Source organism: Phocoena sinus, chromosome 7, assembly GCF_008692025.1.
Source record: "Phocoena sinus isolate mPhoSin1 chromosome 7, mPhoSin1.pri, whole genome shotgun sequence".
In the NCBI taxonomy this organism is placed as follows: domain Eukaryota; kingdom Metazoa; phylum Chordata; class Mammalia; order Artiodactyla; family Phocoenidae; genus Phocoena; species Phocoena sinus.
This window is the reverse complement of record NC_045769.1, coordinates 92,719,275-92,741,370: the sequence shown is the minus strand read 5'-3', so window position 1 is coordinate 92,741,370 and position 22,096 is coordinate 92,719,275.

Sequence of the window (22,096 nt, the reverse complement as noted above, 5' to 3'; positions counted from 1 at the left end):
TCCAAGTGTTACACTTTGAATGTATCAACCCGAAACATTTTATACATTTTATAAGCCAATCACCAGATTCATTTTGCCCACTCCACCATCTCTAGGCAGAACTCTGTCAAACCTACCTTGATTAAAAAAAGACATTTACAGCTGACTTTATGATGGTTGTACCACAAACCTCTCTAAGTAATTAATCCCAGTATTAATTAGCAGCTACTTTTAGGAAAGTTCTCCATGGTTACTTGGATTCCAAACACCTAATGTAAAAGAGTGTGTGCTTCTCTCTTCCTGTTTATTTGGCTTTTAGAGATTAGGAAGAGAACCAACCATACATGCAGCTTGTCGACCACAACAATGTACCTTTTCAACTTTTGGTGGATCAAGACATGAAAAGGTAATAATTTGACTACTTTTTATACCAATATACATGCATATTTTCACAGCTTTGCTTCAAGACTTAAACTTCTCCAGCTGATTATTAATTGCCAGGAAATGTCTGCCCAGTCTATCACAGTGTCTTATTTAAGCCAATGCACAGAAATTACATGGGAGCAGCGGGCCATGGAATTCACCAGGTGTAAAGAATTCTGAAGAAGCAGTAGCTATAGATTTCCCAGGGTGTGCTAATAATACATACAAGTTAGGGGACAACAGAATTAAGAATTCTTTTTTTCCCTCCTTTCTACCAATCTCCTCCCTTTCTAACTCTTCAGTCTTTAACTCTCCATGTAGGTGCCTCTTCTCTCCAGAGAATTTCTCAGTCTTCCTTTTCTGCCCTCTATTAGGCTACATTAAGTGACCCTCCTCTGCATTCCTACCGGTAAACAGCATTGCCATTGTTCTAACCACAGTCTGCTCTAATGACTTCATTAGGTGTTTGTCTCCCCCCCGATAAGTCTACGGTCTTGCCCATGCCTTATTCATCAAAGTATTACCAGAATTACATAAAATGCCCAGTCTACAGTTCTCTCCAAAAACTGATTGGTGCAATGAAATGTACAATATCACCATTTTGAACTACCCAGAGCACTTTAGAAAACAGAGGAGCAGAAGGTGTTATTTCTTTTTAACTTTTCAATATTATGCTTATTTTGTTGAGATGTGGATGGATCTAGAGACTGTCATACAGAGTGAAGTAAGTCAGAAAGAGAGAAACAAATATCGGATATAAACGCATGTATGTGGAACCTAGAAAAATGGTACAGATGAACCGGTTCGCAGGGCAGAAGGTGAGACACAGATGCAGAGAACAAACTTATGGACACTAAGCGGGGAAAACCACGGTGGGGTGGGGATGGTGGTGTGATGAATTGGGAGATTGGTATTGACATGTATACACGGACGTGTATAAAATTGATGACTAATAAGAACCTGCTGTATAAAAAAACAAACAAAAAAACTAACACTAAACTTTCTTTGGGTTATTTGTATGGAAATACGTTAATATAAATGTTTCAGACATTACAGGAAATTTCTAAAAATCTTGTATGTTCTGGTATAATGTTATAAGTCATAATTCTAGTTATTACTTTAAAATGTATATCTCTGAAAAAACTAAATTTCCTTGCCAACTGCATTATCATGAACTTTCATCAAATCTTTAACCGTGGTCACTTTTAAGTCTTTTGTCATTTACAGACAGTTCTGGGTGTACTCTGAGGCTTTTGCAAAAATGTTCCTATAAAAGCGTTTCATCTTCAAAGAATTCATGGAAAAGACTGACAAGTACAGGTTTCTGGTAACTCAGTATACTGCTGAACTGAATGAATAAGCATTTTCAGAACTCTAATGGAAAACTGATGAACTCATAAAAGTGTTAACAAAAGATCAAGATGAAAAAAAAATTAGTTACATGGGACCGAGTGAACTGATGAGGATGCTTATAATTTTTGTGACTTTCTGTTTGAATAAAAATAAATAAATAAATAAATAATAAATAAATAAATCTTATGCTTATGAACAGAGCCTGCAGTGGGCAAACCTTCAGTTAATTCCCTATCTATTTTTTGCCAAGCTGGGAACTAAAACATTTTGGATTATATTCTCTGTAGGCTGCTGTGTTTTCCATAAGTCACTCCTCAGAGGACTTCACCAAGGGCCTGGGGGTGGAGAGGGGCCCACTGGTGAAGAGCAGATGCCCAGCAGACCTAAGGCATGTCTGACATATGCATGATGGAGAAGATGGGGAAAGGGCGCAGCAGTTCCTGCCGTGACATATTTAAGAGACTGAGGAGGTGTATTGCTTTAAAATGACTGATCCTAAGAAACAGTTGCTGCAAATGGTGTGTGGGATGTACCCTTCTGTCCACACCAATGCAGTTGGTAAACACAGAGAAACGGAATCTTCCCTGAGTACTTGAAGCTCAGAGAAATGTCAAGAGGAAGAGGGGTGATGCAGTTAGAATCCCTGAATAGTCTGGAGCTCAAGTCTGAAGGTGAGAGAGGATGAAGGAGCTAAGAGTGAACAGGCTGGGGCATCAAGCAGCAATAATACGTGACTCGGTGCTTGTCTAAAGGAAGGGAGACAAAATGTTCACTGCTTTAGGAAAAGTCAAGTGCTCACCTTTCTGAGGACCTGGCCTTCCAAGAAGAGATATGTGAGCTGCACGAGATGAGCACTTTCTCCAAGAAGCTGCGGGTTTGGCTTCCTTAATCTTTGCAAAAATAAAAGAAAAAGCAAATGCAGCCACTGATGTTCAAAGAGTGGGAGGGAAGCCAGAAATGACCACATCAATGACTGCAGAGTTGTTCACAGGATTTGCAGGGGTACATGGGATTTGCATCCCAAGGAAGGGCACTGGCCCTGTTCAAGGAAGATTAATTTGGGTAACACTGGTTGAATTTCCCCTCCCTTTGGCATTTGAAACAACAAAATCTATTACTCGTGCATTGTTAGCAGGGTAGTAAGGGAGTACAAGCAGCAAGAGACATTCTCTGTCCCAAAGGACCGTCAGGACTTTTGAGAAGATTGTATAAATAGATGAAAGTCAGCGAACCATGGTGTATACATTTGGCATAGAATGGGCAATAGGTGAATGCTTATAGGGATTTCTGCTTAGTGATAAAGCGTGCAGTCTAGCTGCTAGATCGTACTAGGTGTTAGGTGCATGGTATCATCTAATCTATGCTCAGCCTAGACGAAGAGCGAGGCCTGGACTTGGCACTGCCTCTCCCTCAGGTCTGCACACGGAGTCCCTGTGGTTCGCTGTCCTCAGGGATACCTGCCCTTTAGTTTCACGAGGCCTCTTTCAGGACGTGACTCCTTGGCCCCAACCTACACTCGTAGCCTGGCAATTGCTGCAATTCCAGTTTATCTGCCAAAGGAAACTCATCTGTGCGATTGTGAAAGTCTGTAGTACTGGGATCACGTGTGAGGGCTCCGCCTTTCGACAAGAGATTGATGAGCTCTAACGCAGAGAGAAGACACTGCACTTGGAGTTGGAGTGCAAAGTACAGTCCGTCCGGGTCTGTCTTTTACAAGCGTGTGCCCTCACACAACTCACTGACTCAGAGCCCCAATTTCCTCATCTTTGCAGAGCAGGGATCCCAAAAGCAGTATAGGCTTTGCTAGCCCAGTGGAGTGAGCCGACCAGGAGTGGACAGGCTTCAGTTCGTTTTGCATGAACGATGCTTTGTTTGACTCAAAACACACATGTTCCCGGGGGTCCTTCATGGGTGAATGTTGGCAAAATCAAGTAAAACTTAGGTTACAGCCAATGATTTGACCTCACCCGTGCCAGTTTCGTAGAAACTTGGGAAATGCAGCTTACATATAATGGGAAAGTACATCATTTTCCTCAGTAAGGTTATTACGAGCATCCAAAAGAACCTAATCTCAGTGCCTAAACGTTTCTCTTCTTTTCACTTTTTGCAGATTTATTGAGATATAATTGACGATAAGGTGCACATATTTAAAATATACAGTGCCCAAACTCTTCTTAAATCTATTTTACAACTAAAATTATTAAGAAAAAATTGTGGTTGATAGTAAAAATAGAAGGCTTAGGGTACAGGGAAGTAATCTGGGCTTTGTACTCTTACTCCAAGGTGGTGGCCACCCGCTCTATGTTTCTTCTGGGGGTCAGCCCAGCTGCCAGCTTTCAGTACCTTGAGGCATCGATTCCGTCTTATTTATCGCTATATCCGCCACAACAGCTCATAAAGTGGCTTATGACACTAGAAGTTCAACACTAATACGCGAAATGAAAAAGGAATAAAATTATAATCGGAAGTCCATAACATCAAGGAGTGGCGAGACTAATGCATGCAACAAAGTGTTTGCTGAGGAACTGCTTAGCAACCCACGGTTTGGAAATGCTACGCTCACGAGTGTGCCGTTAATTAATGAACAGCCAAGTTCTGAGTTCAGGAATGCGAAGACAATTATAGCTCAGCTGCTGGTGAGGCAGCTCTTTCATCGACATGTGAGCCCTGCACAAAGCCTTGGATATTTCCATTTGAATAAAAACAACCTTGGAGAATCACAGGCGACAGGAGAATCTGTTCTCTATCCCTGACACTTCGGTTGTCTCTCACAATGAGGTTCTGCTAGCCTGATGCGAAATCCTGGCTGCTAGTTCTGTTCACATTTGCAGGCCCCCTCTTGGCCCTCTAAGAAAAGAGACGGGAGAGAGGTTGTGGGTATTCAACTCCCACCAGACCTCTTTCATGCTGACTATAATTAGATTTTAGTCTGAGGTCAGAAGGAAAAGGGTAATTGGGGCAAAATGTTATCAAGCCAGGCACTTGGCGTGTGACTTCGGTTCTGAACTCAAACGAGCTCGGCCTCTCTTGCGGATTTCCGCTTCTGTGGGATCTCTCCTGCCATTCCTGGTGGCTCCCCCACTACTAGTGGCCCTTTTCACTAAGCAGTCCTCTCTGGGATCTCTCAGTCATTATTTATGTTCTTGAGAGGCTCACTGACTCTTTTCCCCTTAGATCTCTGACTAAGGATCCCAGTTTTCAGCAGTCTCTGCAATCCTTTGCAACTCTAAAAGAAACACTCAACTTAATCATTATTTGTGGATTGCCAAGAGCTAGATCCCAGCAGGATAGTTTTTCTGACTGACATGAAGGATTCAGTCAGAGATGAGCTGGGAGTCAGATGAGTTGGGTAATTAAAGGCGTTTTTGCTTAAAAACCATGCATGGAGAGCTCAGTCAAGACAACTAAGACTCATCCATGTGTTGAAAGCAGTCATAGAATTGCATTTGAGCCCTGAGAGGGGGAAAAGAAGACACAGGATGGAACCCGCTTTGTCCATGTGATGATGCCAAAGAATCCCAGGGGGGTTTGTTATCCTTGTCGATGCTCTTTTCATTAGGGGCTTGGGGTGGGCGTGAGTGAGGACAGCCAGAGTCTGAGCTAACTCAGTGACACTCTGCAGTTCTGGGTTTCAAAGCCAATGAGGAGTTAGGACTGGTCCAAGTGCAGTGAGTACAGGTTGCTGGGTGTTCTAGCAAAGCAGAGACCATATCCTGTGGGAAGGATGGACTTCTGGGTATCAAGGATTATGGACAAGGACAGCAGGACTGGGGTGAGTGTCCTAAAGCAACCAAGGAAGGGAATAAATAACAAATGCAATATGGTCTTTTTTTCATTTTCTATTGCTGCTATAACAAATTACTACAAACTTAGGGGCTTAAAACAACACGGATTTTTTTTATCTTCTAGCTTTGGAGGCCCGAAGTCCAAAATGCATCTCACTGGGCTAAAATCAAGGTGTTGACCAGGCTGCCTTGCTTTCTGGAGGACTAGAGGAGAGTCCTTCTTCTTGCCTTCTCCAGCTTCTGGAGCTTGCCTGCGTTCCTTGGTTCATGGCCCCCTTCCATCAAATCTTTCTCATGATGTCATTTCTCTGGTTCTACCTCTTCTGCCTCCTTCTTCTACTTCTTTTTCCTTTTTTGCTCTGTTTTTGAGGAGTTATCCTGAATTTTATCTTCTAACCTTTCTATTGCATTTATCTTGGCTATTGTATATTTAATTTCATTTTTCATAGCACCTTAGTCTTATGGATATATCAGCTCCTCTTATCTATTTGAGATTGTTAATGATAGCATTATTTTGCCTTATAATCTTGTTTCTTCTCTGTGATGATCTGTTTCCTCCATGTTCTGCATATTTAACCTTAGGTTTCCTGGACATTCTCTCTTGTCTTGCTTCCAGAGCACTAACTGGCAGTCAGGAGCTATACCCCTGGGCAAAGGCAGAGGGGTCCTCTCTAGAGAAATGGAAGAGCCCCAGAAACTATGTCTACATATTGTCAGGAAAAGGATCTTTGGTTTAAAAAAAGCCAAAATTTGGTAAACCTCCATGATAAAATCTACTTGCTGGCAAACTCTCCCTATGCATCCTGAGTGAGCCCTTAAAAAAGTATTTAGAAGCTCAGGTCCATGGGTGCAAGCATGTAGATGTTTACATAAACTGCATTCATCCCCTAACCCTCATATAAAGTGGTATCCACGTCTATCACAGGCCAATCAAATTTCTCCCCAGAATTATCCTCCTGGGATGTGAGAGAGGGGTGTTATCTATTCTAGCAGCTGTCAACCAGAAGAATATGTGGAATATAGAACTGAAAGACAAAGTGTCTGATCTGAAGAAGGCCAAAGTGTGGTGACACTGATATGCATTTAAACTGATCTAATATACATTGCTTTGATAGAAGTATAATGAGGAGTTGATAAGAACATTGTAAGATGAAAACAAAATGCAATCAGTGATGTCACAGAGCGAAGAAGTGTTGTCTCTGCTTGGGGAAAGTTTTAGAAAGCTTTCCAGGATGAGGAAAGCCTTTGAACAAGAAGTTTCTGAAAGAAATGTGTAGACAGTAGGGTGGAATTTCCAAGCAGCAGGAGGCATTAAGAAAGGTACCAAGAGGGGCTTCCCTGGTGGCGCAGTGGTTCAGAGTCCGCCTGCCAATGCAGGGGACACGGGTTCCTGCCCCGGTCCGGGAAGATCCCACATGCCGCGGAGCGGCTGGGCCCGTGAGCCGTGGCCGCTGAGCCTGCGCGTCTGGAGCCTGTGCTCTGCAACGGGAGAGGCCACGGCAGTGAGAGGCCCGCGTACAGCGAAAAAAAAAAAGAAAGGTACCAAGAAATCTTAAAATGCCCTGTTATTTTTGGAAAATCATAAGGAGTTACGGGTGATGGAATGTTGGCCCTGAGAGTAAATATTCACTCTCAGAGATCAAGATTATCAGCAGCTATGCACCTATACTGTGATATTACTTCAGTAAAATTCAATTGTTACCTTATTCCTTGAAATGTTTTGGGCTGCTCATTTTCACTGTCTTTCTCACTGTGATTTTGTCCACGTATTACTCCTTTCCTAAACTACTGTGGTTCTCTCATGTCTTCTATTACTCGGTAATTTAAGAGAGATCTGAGGCTTATTGAATCAAAAGGAAACAGAAGGGGGTAATTCGAACATATGTGATGGGATTTGCAGTTTTAATTCACATCACATCTACTGCTATCAGAAACCTTGTGGATTCCAGCTCTGGCTGTGAGTTTCATAAGAAATCATTAAAGTATAGATATTTATGGCTGGAGGACCTTTACAGACTAGACATGTTATAATGTTGCACAAGGTGACATGGCTCTTAATCTCAGTGCTCCAAAAACTTAGACCTCTGGTATACCAGCTCAGTGTTCTTTCTATTCTGCGTCAACCCTGCTTAGGTCCACAGGATCAAGAATCAACAAGATTTCTTCTTTCAGTGGAAACAGGGTCACAAGCCACCAGGTGGCACTGGCTGTTAAAGGTGGATGCAAATCAAGAATACTCTGTACTCATTGTTCTTCTTTTCATTCTGGCCATATTTAAAGACTTTTACACATTCTAAAGGTTCATCTAAAACACCGAGCCAGATACTTCTTTTCTAGGGGCGATGTCATGCTCTCAAGTTAGGAAATCTGAATTATATTTCACCCTTCTAAGGCCTTAATCATTATCCAATTAATCTTTACTTCTTACTAAAACGGTGCTGTTGTCTGAATCTTCTCACTTACTTCTAATGGCTTAACTACTGAGCAGAATCTAAGCACTTCAGACTAATAACCAGAGTTCTAACAACCCTTGCCTTTATTTTTTTTTGAACTTTTGAATTTTATTTATTTTTTATACAGCAGGTTCTTATTAGTTATCCATTTTATACACATCAGTGTATACATGTCAATCCCAGTTGCCCAATTCATCACACCACCACCACCACCCGCCGCTTCCCCCCCTTGGTAGCTATACGTTTGTTCTCTACATCTGTGTCTCAGTTTCTGCCCTGCAAACCGGTTCATCTGTACCATTTTTCTAGGTTCCACATGTATGCGTTGACATACGGCATTTGGTTTTCTCTTTCTGACTTACTTCACTCTGTAGGACAGTCTCTAGATCCATCCACGTCTCTGCAAATGACCCAATTTCGTTCCTAACCTTGCCTTTATATAAACATAGAATCACACTGTGTTATACTTTGAAGGTGCTTAATAAAATTTGTTCTCTGATTGACATTTGTATGTAATTATACAAATTTATATAACTGAAAATATAAGGGATACTGTCTTTCAACCATTTGTATTACTGCTAGCTCTCTCTGCAAATAATATACCAAAAGCAAATAAGTCATTCAGAGCCTATAGGCCCTTGAAGTATAAAGACTGTAAATGTCAGTGTCACCTCAGAATTTAACCACAGAGCCACAGTAGAACACTACACATCTTTCTGTGACAAGAACCAGCTTTTTCTTCCATTCGGGTTAACTAGTTTAGTTCACTTACATCCAGGAAATAAACTCACCAACTGATTTAAGATTTCATGCAGACAGTAACGGTAATAATAATTTCATCTTGCATGCACAGAATAGTTTATAAGTGCATAAGATATCTTTACTTATTATATCATTTGAAGTTATGATATCATTTGAGCCATACAGGTCTCATATGAAGTTGACAGAAGAGTATTAGTTGTTCTCTTTTACCGAAAGGGGAATGTAGCTTTAGTGGAAATAAGGTATTTTTCCATGGTGACATGGCTAAGAAATATGATCTCCACTGGGTCTCCAGACCCCCAGTTAAAATATAAGCTGGACAAACTTTGAATGTTGGAAAAGGAACAGGTGGCCAGGTGGCCACTGTGGCTTACTTCACTACCAGAATATTTCACCCAAGTCTGGAAGAACAGCTCTGTCTTGCTATTCAGGGAAAGGCCAGAAAAGTTAATGGAATTTGGTAGAGACTAAAGAACGTCTTCCCTGCTACCCAAATGTGGGTTCCAAACTTTTTTCTTGGCAGTAGAAACCCTTTTTCATAAGAAAACATTAAATGGAACTGCCCTGGTTGAAGGGGATGGTGAACCCAGAGAAATGCAGCCTTGGCGTACTTTGTCTTCTCCACATTGCTCCTGGGGTACCCACAGAACCACAAGATTCCAAGAAATATAGTCAGAAACAAACAACAAAAAAAAGCATTTGCAGTATTCAAGATCCCGCTTTACAAGCAACAGAACCTGAGTCTAGCTGATCTGGGCAGAGAAGGCATTTATTTACTTGAATATTCTGAAGGGTTTTGAGTCTCTCACAGGGAGGCCTAGAGAAGTGGATCTGAGGGCTGCTTGCCAGAAACAAGCCAGAATGATGCGATAAGGATACTGCTGCTGCAGCAACTGATGCTGGGACGGACCTGCTTCCACTGTGGCCCAAGAAATTCATTCTTGGTGTCACAGCCACTGCCAGCAGAGAGACCTGCTGTGACCTTAGCGTCCTGGGATCTCCAATTCCCATTCCAATTCCCCAAATCCAAGGCTGGTGTGTCTGATTGAAAGGGTTTCACTCTCAGGCCCTCAAGACCTTCTAGCTGCAAGGGAGGCTGGGGACCTGGGAAAAGGTGCTGCCACCACCACAACTCACGAGGTGGGGAATCCCCTGAACACAGAGCCCGGGATCAGATGCTACTGGGCAGCCAAAGCAGGTGACCAGAGTATCTCAAATCTTTGGTTCATAGGCATCATTCTCAAACCTGGCTGCACAGCCAAATCACCTGGTGGGAGGGGAGGGGGAGTGGGGAGGGCTTTGAGGACAAATTAAATGACAAAATACCAAGGAGACCAAATGAATCTGAATCCCTAAACAATGGGGCCCAGGCATCCATACATTTATTTCTGTCTCTACTGGGGATTCTGAAACCAAGTGGGGCCCTGTGTGCCTCCCAGGCATGGAAGCACCTTTGTCCACCATTTCTTGTAGGCAAGACTCCAGCCTCCATGACCTTCCCTGAGTTCCAAAGGGCAGATTATCAAACAGTTGCTAATCAAGAGATGAACAGCCAAGGACCACCTGAGGCAAGATTAAAGGGACCAGAGAAGCTCATCAAGATGAGATGAAGGGAGTGTAAGCCCTACATAGACCCTAATCTTGTCAGAGACCCTACCCTGAACCACTGTTATGAACCCCTCATCAAATCCTCTGGGGTTGAGACACATAGTTTCTCGAGGCAGAAGCCCAGTGTGTCCCGGTTTGCCTGGCAAAGCAAAACTTCACCCAAAACTCTGTCTCTAGGATTTGATTCGGCACCTGTGTACAGAGAGGCCAAGCTTTCAGTAACAATTCTAACACACAGTGAGGGTTGAAAACCAACAGCCATGATGGTTTTTAAAGTAGTTCCAGCTCTATTTTTAGGATTTCAATACAGCAAGTCCAGTGCTCGTTCCACAAGTTTTTGCACATTTTACATTTTAAGCAACTGAGTTTCTCACACCAAAATGGAGCAAACCCCAGCAGTAATCCTCCTAATTTTTGCCTTCTAGCCTGTCCAACCTTCAAAAGAAGAGACCTTGAAGGTAGAAGAGAGGTTTTATATTCTCCCACAGTTGCATGCACCCCTGGGGGGCTGCCCATGTATCCAGAATCATCTGACATGAGACACATTTTTCCTACCATGTAAAGGGAGGAATGAAAGGGAGGGAGGAAAAGTCTTCCTCTGTCCAGCTTTTCTGGCCCATAGTTATGGGCACTCCATAGCCGTGTGCTCCATTTATTAATCTAACCTACCTCATGTGCCAAGGACTGTGAGAGGCACTAGGAATACACAGAGATCCACCTATGGCTCAAACACACAGTTCCTGGCCCTTCTGGTATTTCAGCCTAATGAAGACCTAAGGGATCTTCGATCTTTTTCTTTGAAGGGAAAGATCTAAGTTATATTGGAGAATAACAGGTTGGAGGAGGCCAGGAAGGGGATTGGAAAGGGGCAGTGGGGGGGGGGGGGGGGTCAGGGATTGTCCCTCTGATGAAATGACTTTCAGGTATGAGTTAATGTGGCCAGATCAGATGTGAAATAGAGCCACCAACTCTCCTCCAAGTTTTTAAGTCAAAGGCAAATTTCTTTTCCTCTGTTTAAAAAGAGGAGATTCGACAATCAGATAGGCATTTGCTCAACTGGTTTCCTATTTATACTGTGAAATATATTGAGAAATACTGAATCCATTACAGAGAGCAAAACACACAACATTTGGGCAAACCAAAGCCTCCTGAGGAAATGTCTCAGGAAGTGCTGGGGCCCATCTTCCTTGAACTATGTTTGCTCAACAGGACTAGATCTGGGATTTCCTAGCTAGCCTTCTCAAATCGTTTGTGGAACAAGGCACAGCATAAACAAAGATATTAATCTCTAGTTAATTACTTCCTGCCTCATGAGGGAAAACCTGCCTGACACACTCTTTGAATTGGTCAAATCCCTCTCCTATACCACATGGGAGAGGAGATCTCAGGCACTCTTTTCTGGGTTTGGATTTTCAAATTGACGCTGCCTGTTGTGCAAATGGCCTTTGACTGAGAGAACACTGTTCCCCAGCCTGAGCTACCTATTTCTATGGCTTTTCTAGACCAAATTAAAATAGTAAGAGCAAACCCATCAACACAGCATTGGCTGCAACGTCATCACTAAAAGATGTACCCAAAGTCTACAGACTCATTCCCACCCACACCCTTTGACCACTGTCCAGAAGGATTTCACTGGGGGGGTGACATCCCTGTCAGTGGCTCTGGACTCATAGCATTTGGGCAGAGGCTACATGGGGTTCTAGATTGAAGCCAGTGCTTAGAACCCGATGTAAAACAAAGAATGTGGCCCGCCATCCAGTCCTACATGAATCAAGTCATTAGCCACTACAGTCACTGACCTACAGTATACCCTGAAAGGAATCCAGGGTGACGATCAGGACGAGGCAGTCTGTGCTCTGGGAAAACAGGCAAAACAAGCCCTTAGACAGTTAGAAATATTTCAGGAGAAATTTTTTATGAACCTAGGTTCTTGCATCTTCCTATACTTAGAGAAGCACTAAAATCATTTAACTGAGATATGTGACTAGCAGTGATCTTCTACCAAGACGTTTGCTTGACTGCACGTACCCCTTGGCCAAAATCGCATATATATTTTGGTCTCTCCCCCTACCTCTTCAGAGCAGCTCCTCAGAGCTACCCGAGAAACTGTCTCCTGGGACTACAGTATCCAAATAAAACTGAAACTCACAGCTCTCATGTTGTATGTTTTCATTTTATTCAGCACAGGAATCCTAGCTCACATACAAGCTTTCTCACGTACTAGCCCTGTTTTCTCATCTGTAAAATGGGGGAGCAATGAACCCTATCTACACGAACAGATAGATGGAATATTACAGGAGCTCGTTTAAGATTATCATAAACTAAAACACACTTTACAAAAAGGTAGGATTAGTCTATCTTTCTCGTCATTCCTTCCCTAGTCCCCCACTTTCAGAGGTCCTGCAGAAAAAGGAACCCCTCGCCTCCCCACCAACTTTCTGTGCGAAGCTTTCCCATCAGCACATTTTCTCCCCTGATGCTCTATCCCAGGTCTGAATTCTTTTCATCATCATTAATTTGATGCCTTGGTTCTCAAAGGTTTTTTTGCACAAGAAGAGAAATCAGGAAATCATAGCAAGCTCTGAGGAAGAGGCGAAACTGAGGAGAGGTGAGAGGGAGGGGGCCTTTGAAATCGTAATTAGGGAGGCGGAGAAGTACCAGTAAGATGTCAAGTCTATTGATGGACTTATGTAACAGAAAGCTAAACTGACACACTTTTTTAAAATGTCAAAGTTGCTAACGTTTGCTTGTTTGTTTATTTTTAAATTTACATATGGTAAAATGTCCTCATTTGGGGCGTACAGTTCTAGACATCTTGACAAATGCCATGACCACGCTCAGACTACGGAATAGTCCCATTAACTCCAAAAATACTCTCTCTTGTTGCTTCTTCATAGTCCAAACCCTCCCCCTGACCTTTAACCCCTGGCCATCACCCATCTGTTCTCTGGCCCTACCAGAATTTTAAATGTGGAAATGAAAATTTCTCACGTGGATGGTAAATGTGGTTTCCTTTTTATCTTGGCGTTGCCCTTGGTCTGGATTTTTGGTTGTACTGTAGCTCACAGCAATAAAGTTCAGAGAAGAACTATTATCTTCCAAGCATTCCTATCATTGTTTTGGCAAATGCTCTCCTGTCTGGGTACCAGAGGAAGGTCCTGGGGGTGGCGATATACTGTTTTTGAAAAAATGAACAAGATCTCACAGAAGGGCCATTTTCAGCATAGAATTGCAAGCCTGGTATAAAATTAGAATTGCTTCTCAATGAGAAACAGCCTTTATTAAAGAAAGTACAAATTCTTTCAGGAGAATCCCAGGTTTGATACCACTTTTAATTAAGTTTCTCAAAAGCTAGAGCTCATTTATTCTTCTCTCTGTCTGCCATCTAGCAGCAGTGTGCAGGGCCCCATATTCACCAAGACCTTGCTTTGAATTCTAATTCCAATGTGAGTCTCTATACATAATTTTGGTTCATTCCATGGGTTTTCTAAAATTATTTGTTTGAATATCATTAATATCTATCTCCCCCTCTCCCTCCATTTTCACTATGAAAATCTCTCTGGATAGAGCTCTTAAGGAGTGTAAGCTATCTCTCCTCAATACTGGATTACAGCTAGTATTTTAAAACCAAATTAAACAAAATGAATTCCCTACACAAATTAAGTTCCAGTATGCATTCACTTCTTATCCTGACTGGAGATAAAAAGGTGATAAAATGAAACTTAAGAAAATGATTCTAGCAGCAATATTATGAAAAACAGATGAGCTTTTCGGTGTTTATCTGGCCAGCGAAAGACCAAATACTGTGAAAAGTTTTAATCAACTTTGGAATTCCAACCAGTGTTTCCTCTGGCATCCAAACTAAAGGCAGACTATAAAAAAGAGCAGGCATTTGTGGAAGGCAAAAATCACTCTGTGATCTTTTTTGGGGGGTAGGAGGGAGTGATAAGATGCTTCGGAGGCAAGGTAGCCCACACATGTATTCAGAATTCCCCAAAGCAAATTTTCAAAATTGACTGAGTTAATTCCACATACTCTCACCATCTTTGACCCAATATGCATTTCACTGCTGCTAGAACTGTCCCAGGTGGAAGTATTTCTTTGGACTAGCAGAATAGAGAGATTTCATATGCACTTTGCACACTCGATGCCGCTTCCTTAAATCATGTGTTTATTGACTGCAAATTTCACTTGACTGCACAAAATGCATTCAGAATTGATAACTCTGAAATGTAACAGCAATTGTGTTTATGGGAGACCATCTTCTGGCTACTGAAACCGGTTAACACTCCACGTCTAATGTCTGATTACAGAACATCCTGGGAAAAGAGTTAGTTCTTCAGGTTCTGCAGGTATCAACAACTCTTAGAGGCCTATATAAGAAATAATAAAAACAGATTTTGATACATATACATGCTTTTTGCTTTTAAGTAGCCATACTGATAAACAGATCTTAATTATTTTCTACTGCCTGAGAGCATATGGGTAATTACTATACTCTCCTTATGTTTACCAAATAATTAGTGCATTATGGTGATATCATTTATGCTTAAAAATGGAAAATAGCTTTGAATTTAGTGAAGGAGGAACATCGAAGAGTCAGAGAACGAGGCATACATTTCTGAGAAGTGGCATCCTGTTTTGCTACCTGAAATCCTAGCCACTGGCTCTGAATAACAGGTTTATACCCAAGTAATCTTAGAATTTTAGAACCGGAAATGGATGATGGAATCTAGTGCTTTACATTTGAAGAAACTCAAGGCCAACTGATTTAAATACTTGCTCAAAGTCACACATGGAGATAGTAAGCAGAGTGGCAAGAAGTAGAACCAGCAGTCACAGGCTGCTCTGCTTACTAACCCCATCTGCATAGAGAAGAGGGGACTTACCCGACCCTGCTCCTGGCCGGCTCTGAAACGTTCAGAGGTTAGAGCGGCCCCCGGTGCCCACCGATGGCTCTTTGTGATGAGCTTACTGAACCCTGACAGATTCCCAAGGAACACCAACCAAATACCCACCTCCTAAAACAAAGCCCATCTTCCTGATGATCTGAGGGAATCAATGATCATATCTCAGCTCCTCATTTTAAAGATTTTATAAATGTTAGCCTTCCTTTGACCCTGCAGCTATCATAATAACTATAATAACAACATAATATATAACATATATGATAATACCATAATAGCTACAAAAATAGCATCATACAATGAAAACAGCCTTTATTTTCACTATTTTACTGTGATTATCTGGCATTCATTGAGCATTTTAAAAACTATTTTATTGAAGTATCATTGATTTTCATTGAGCATTTAATACGTTCTAGGTGTTTCGCTTTACACTTTTTAAAAAAAATTTAACTCTCACAACAAATTAATCCAGTAGGCACTTGTGCTGGTTTCTGCCTATTTTCTGTCAGAGCTGCTTCTGGTTTTTCCCCTGCTCTGTGCCATACTGAAGGGGGCTGAACCCTGCAAGTTACGTCACCCGAGCTTTCTTGCCAACTGGTTTTCAGTTAGTTTTAGGAAAGAGGGAAAGTGACAAAGATGAGAAGGTAGGAAGCGGAGAGACACTGGACATTTCTGCCCATTTCCTTGGGTTTCAGGAAGCATCTCCAAGAGCGGCTGAGTCCCCTTCATTGTTCTGGCTCTTACTGCGTAGCCCAGAGTCCAGGGGTTTGGTAACAGCCCTACAGGTGGTAGAAGCTTCCTGGTGGGTTGCCTTACCATCTCGGTTGGCCCCTTCAGCTCTCCCAGTACCTTTACAATTAGTTCCCGCTATGAAAAATGCCCTCTGGACCACTTGACATGGATTCTGCCATTTGGACTTGAATCTCACGATTGTCCTCATCCTATAAATGAAGGCCGTGAAGGTTAGAGAGGCCTGTCTCACGCCAGAGAGAGTACTATGTGTTAGATACTATGCCGAGCACTTTTACACAGTATTTCATGTAATCCTCACGAAAGTCTTATGAGGTAGATGTGATTATTCCTATTTCACAGACAAGAAAGGGAACATAAATAACCTACCTAACATCATAATAGTTAGTGGCAGACCTAGGAGCTATGCTTATAACGAAGCACGACCCTATGGGGTCTGCCTGGCACAGACCCCCTCCGTCATATCCTCTGCTGTAGCTCCTCTCTGAAGTGCCCAAATAATAGTATCTCAGGCATATTTCCTGAGGTTTTCAGATGCTAAAAACCACCACCAAATGAAAGAAATTAACTACTTGATGATCACAAGCATGAGCACATAGCCCCCAGACCTACTGGTGCCTAAGGATTGATAATGTTAACTGCCCTGTGACCTCACCATCAACCAATCAGAGAATTGTTCATGAGCTGCTCACAAACCCTGCAACCCTCCTCCCTCACCTGGCCTTTAAAAATGCTTTGCTGAAACCCTTCGGGGAGTTCGGAGTCTTTTGTGCCTGAGCCACCCGTCTCCTTGCATGGCCCTGTAATAATCCTTTCTCTGCTCCAAACTCTGACGTTTTGGTATTGTTCGGCCTCACTGTGCATAGGGCACACAAATTTGCATTTGGTAACATTCTAGACATTCTAGATCACAGTGAGGGTACAACCAATTAATTAAGAGATGCTGGAAGATGGTACCACCTCTTCCAGAGTTTGACTGGTCAAACTCTTCAGGAAGGGCATGCTAGAGACTGGAAAAGGAGGCCTCTGCTGCATTACCACAACTCAGGTAGTTTACCAGAAGGCTCTCCACAGCTGCTTTGCAAATAATCACAGGGCTAAAAGCAGTGGGGTGCTGCTAATGGTTTAACAATCTGCCCTCCAGGAAAAAATAAGTCTAGATTCCTTTCTTTTGCCAATTTCCATGGTGTAAATATTCCCACTACGGGTGATTTTAAGCTACTAATGTGATGTCAACCAGCTCATGAGATTCCTGAAACTCTAACAATCAGCTCCATCACACCAATGGCTAAAGGTACAAAAGGCACGAGGGTAGTTTTAGTTGACTTGGTTCTATTAAACACATATATTGCCAGATTAAGTCGGGATTTAAAAAGGATAAGTTGATGAATTTCTATTCTTCAAAAAAATCATCAAAAAATGAACAGCACATCACAGACTGGGAGAAGATATTTCACACATACATTTACATATATATAACAGGATATCTAGAATATAAAAATTAATCTTACATAAATCAATAAGAAAAGAGGCAAATGATACAGTTTAAAAAACGGACAAAAGATTTTAACAGGCCCTTCATAAAACATTACATAACTTTTATGGCCCACAAGTATTGGAAAAAATCTTTACTCAAATGCAAACCACAAAGAGATACTGCTACACAACCCCAGAAGAGTTAAAGCAAAGGTGACTGGCAGGGGCTTCCCTGGTGGTGCAGTGGTTGAGAGTCCGCCTGCCGATGCAGGGAACACGGGTTCGTGCCCCGGTCCGGGAGGATCCCACATGGCGCGGAGCGTCTGGGCCCGTGAGCCATGGCCGCTGAGCCTGCGCATCTGGAGCCTGTGCTCTGCAATGGGAGGGGCCAGGACAGTGAGAGGCCCACGTACCTCAAAAAAACAAAAACAAACAAACAAAAAAAAGATGACTGGCAATACCAGAATTGCTGAGGATATGGAGAAATTAATATCCTTATATTTTGCTGGTGATTGTGGACATTTGCAAAACATTTTTTTTTTTTTTTTTTTTTTTTTTTTTTTTTTTGTGGTACGCGGGCCTCTCACTGCTGTGGCCTCTCCCATTGTGGAGCACAGGCTCTGGACGCGCAGGCTCAGCGGCCATGGCTCACGGGCCCAGCTGCTCTGCGGCATGTGGGATCTTCCCGGACCAGGGCACGAACCCGCGTCCCCTGCATCTGCAAGTGGACTCTCAACCACTGCGCCACCAGGGAAGCCCTGCAAAACATTTTTGCGATGCCTTCTACAGTTAAATATTTGCTTATCCTATGACATTTTACTCATGGTAACAAAAATAAGTGCCTATATCCACCGAAAGATATGTACAAAAATGTTTCTACCAGCTTTATTCATAATAGCCCCAACCTGGAATAGCCCAAATATCCATTAAGAGAAAAGTGGTTTAAAAATTATGAAATATTTATAAAATATAATATCTAGGAATAAAAAAGAATGAACTGCTGATGCCTCCCCCCCCAAAAAAATATGGGTGAATCTCAAAAATATGATGATGAGCAAAAGTAGTCAGACACAAAAGAATGTATTGTGTGGAGCTTTCACATGAAGTTCGAGAACAGGAAAAACTAACCTATGGGGATAAAAGTCAGAACGGTGGCTCTCTGGAGTGGCAGGGAGGCAGTATTATTGACTACAGACATGAGTTAATCTTCTGGGATGTATACATGTGCAAGGTTTCCTCAATCTGTACACTTGAGATTTATGTATTTTATTGTATGTAAATTATGCTTTGATTTTTTTAACAAAAGTAATTTTGGGACCTCTTGGGCATGTGTATCCTTTCATTCTCTGGATCATTCACAGGCAAGGTCCCAGGTGGAAGGATGTTTTAGCCCGGCACATTCTTGAGCACATGCCCCTGTACCAAATGCCAGAGAAGTTTATTTACCATGACCACTCTCTTTATAAAAGCTTCTCTTGGACTTCCCTGGTGGCGCAGTGGTTAAGAATCTGCCTGCCAACACAGGGCACGTGGGTTTGAGCCCTGGTCTGGGAGGATCCCACATGCCGCGGAGCAACTGGGCCCATGAGCCACAACTACTGAGCCTGCGTGTCTGGAGCCCGTGCTCCGCAACAAGAGAGGCCGCAATAGTGAGAGGCCCACGCACCGCGATGAAGAGTGGCCCCCGCTCACCGCAACTAGAGAAAGCCCTCGCACAGAAACGAAGACCCAACACAGCCAAAAATAAATAAATTAATTAATTCAGAAAAAAAAAATACGGGGGTCCATGTATTTAAAAAAAAAAAAGTTTCTCTTACATGAACCCTTAACCTTCACCAGATCCCTAATTCAACATGAGACCTACTCCTTAGGGTCACTGAGTCAGTAACCGAGATGATCTGTAGCACAGACTCAGGCAAAGGCTGTTTGATGAATTGCATTATTTTATGTTTTTCTTTTCTTTTCTTTCTTTTTTTGACAATTTCCCAGTTCCTGATAATTTACCAGGTTCTAAGTACTTACCAACCTCTATCTTTGCAAGGGATTCTAGACTTTTGCAGGTGACTTTTTAAATTTTTGGCTTATTAAATAGGAACTAAGTTCTTAGACTATTTCTTCCTTGTCTTGTCTCATAATCACCCTTAAACATTTCATATAAGCTTTACATCTCTAGAATATCACTGTTTTCTACAGCTTTTAACATTATTTGTCTACCCATCCACCCCTCTCCCTCTTAACTAATGATTCCCCAAATATTTCTTCTGCATTATTTTGTTTGGTTTGTTTCCTCTCTGGGTATTTTGGGACTTTTTTTTTCTGTTATAAGTTAATTAAAACAAAACCATTATAAACCACATGTCAATAAAGTGCAATTGAAACAGCTATGCTATTAAAAACAAGACATATGGCATATCATCACCTATGTGAGCTCAAGCACTTTATACTGATAAAATATGGCCAGTGACATTTCATATAAAGTCAAGGGGCTGCCTATCCAGAGACTATCTTTAGGTTATCAATTATCTGCAGTCTTTGGATACAGTGGCTCTCCTAGGTATGAATCTATCTATTTTCAGTTTCACAGGCTCACAGTTATTTTTTTTTTTTTAAAGATGAAGACTAATCGGAACTTCAAGGAACGTTAAAGATCATCTAGTCTACCTTCTTTTCCCATATTTACATATAACATGGATGCGGGGGAAGGAAGCATAGAGCACTTACGCTGTTTATCCAATGTTGTTTGGTTAGTAAGAGGCTAAGCTTGTATAGCACTCAGGTCTCTTGCTTCTTGGATTGTTTCTACACTCATGAGAAACTCAGCCAATTGTCCTGTTGAAACTCAGATTCCTGATATCTATTATATTTGCCTGAAATTGCCAGTCTAATTGAGCTCTAAAATCTTATGTACTATGATTTCAAACCTCCCTTCAAGACTACTGTGGTCACCTACTTGCTAAATTTCAAACAAACCAACACACCAAGTGAGCCAATCCATTTGTATAAAAATATCTTCCTTCTCTTTTCTTGTTGAGAGAAAATAAAATGAACTCTTCTAACTATTTGATTATGATAATTTAACAATATTACCATTGTCATATACATATATGCTATGCTATGGGGCATATTACTAAGGGTAAGAAGCCAGTCCAATAAGGACTGTATTCAGAAGACTACATACCAGGGTGAATGAGAGAGCCAAAAAATGCTATGTACAATAAAGATGCGTCCTTAGAATTCTGCTAATGTATATTTTTCTCTTTGGTTCATTTGTTTGTATTTTTGGAATAGCACATAAGCCTAATAAGAATAAAGCAATGGAATAAGAATATAAGAGCAATAAGAATAAACAAGGGAAACCCTTTGCTTTTTGACCTAGCACACAGATAGTATTATATTACTAGGTGATTGGATCAATACAGAACTACTACACTTTTGCTTTGTTCTAGTCTCCTCTACCATGGAAAATAATCCTTATGTTGGAAAGCTACAAAGTGGTGAGAGGTAATAAGATGTAATTTTTAAAAATCAGTCCATGGAGTTCAACAACATGAATTTGGACCCAGACTCTTCTCTCATGAGTTATGTGATCTTGTACAACTTATGTGCTCTGAGTCTTGCTTGATGATATCAATAGTTTCATCCCCAGAGGGTTAGGAGTATTAAAGGAGATAATTCATGGAAGGCACTTTGACACAGTAACAGCCTAATAAGTGGTAGGGAACAGGGAACAGAAGCCCAAAGTAGGTAAGAGAATATCTAAGAATTCTAAACTTGACAATCTTTCAAGGCCTAGAAGAAACGTATCCCAATGTACTAAAACAATTTATAAAAGCAATAATGATGCTATGGCCAGTAACCTTCGAGAAGTCATGGCAAATGATAGATGTGCTGGACTGTTTGCCCCAATTTTCAAAAAAGAGGGGAAAACTTAGTCATCCCAACCAGCCAGCTAGATGTTTTAATCTCCAGGGACATTCCAGATGCATTATGGATTACGAAATGGATATTCTAAATGCAATTTTAAAAGGTAGTTGTGATTGCTAAAACCAGCATTTAGTCAAGTGCAAGTCATGCTGAAAGTGTGACTCCTAATGCAGGAAAGTGGGTGAGAAAAAAAAAAAGAGAGAATCTCAGTATCATGAAAGCAACAAGAATGGAGAGGAAATCCTTGATGAGTCACACATGAAGAGCAGATTGTTGGGAAAGACGTGTGAACAAGTGAGGCAGGCGAGGGCCTCAGGTGAAGATTGAGTTTTAGTTAGTTTTAGTTTTTAGTAGGAAGTTTTTAGTAGGAAAATAGAGGTTAAGGTTATTTCTTCTCAGCAGAATGGCACACAGTAGACCCTTACTAAATATTTGTTCAGTAGATGAATACATGAATGAATGATTTGGATTAAGTTCTAAAGAGAAGGGTAGAAAATGGTAATATAAGAATTAAAAAATTGTGAGAGTCAGTATGAAGAAGGCGAGGCTCTTTGCATAGAGATGGGAGTTAAGTAGCACATGTACAGAGGCCTAGGGGTCGACCAACCAGGGCCACTGGGCCATATCCAGGCCAGCACTTGATTTTGTGCAGCCCACGAGCTAAGAATAACTTTTA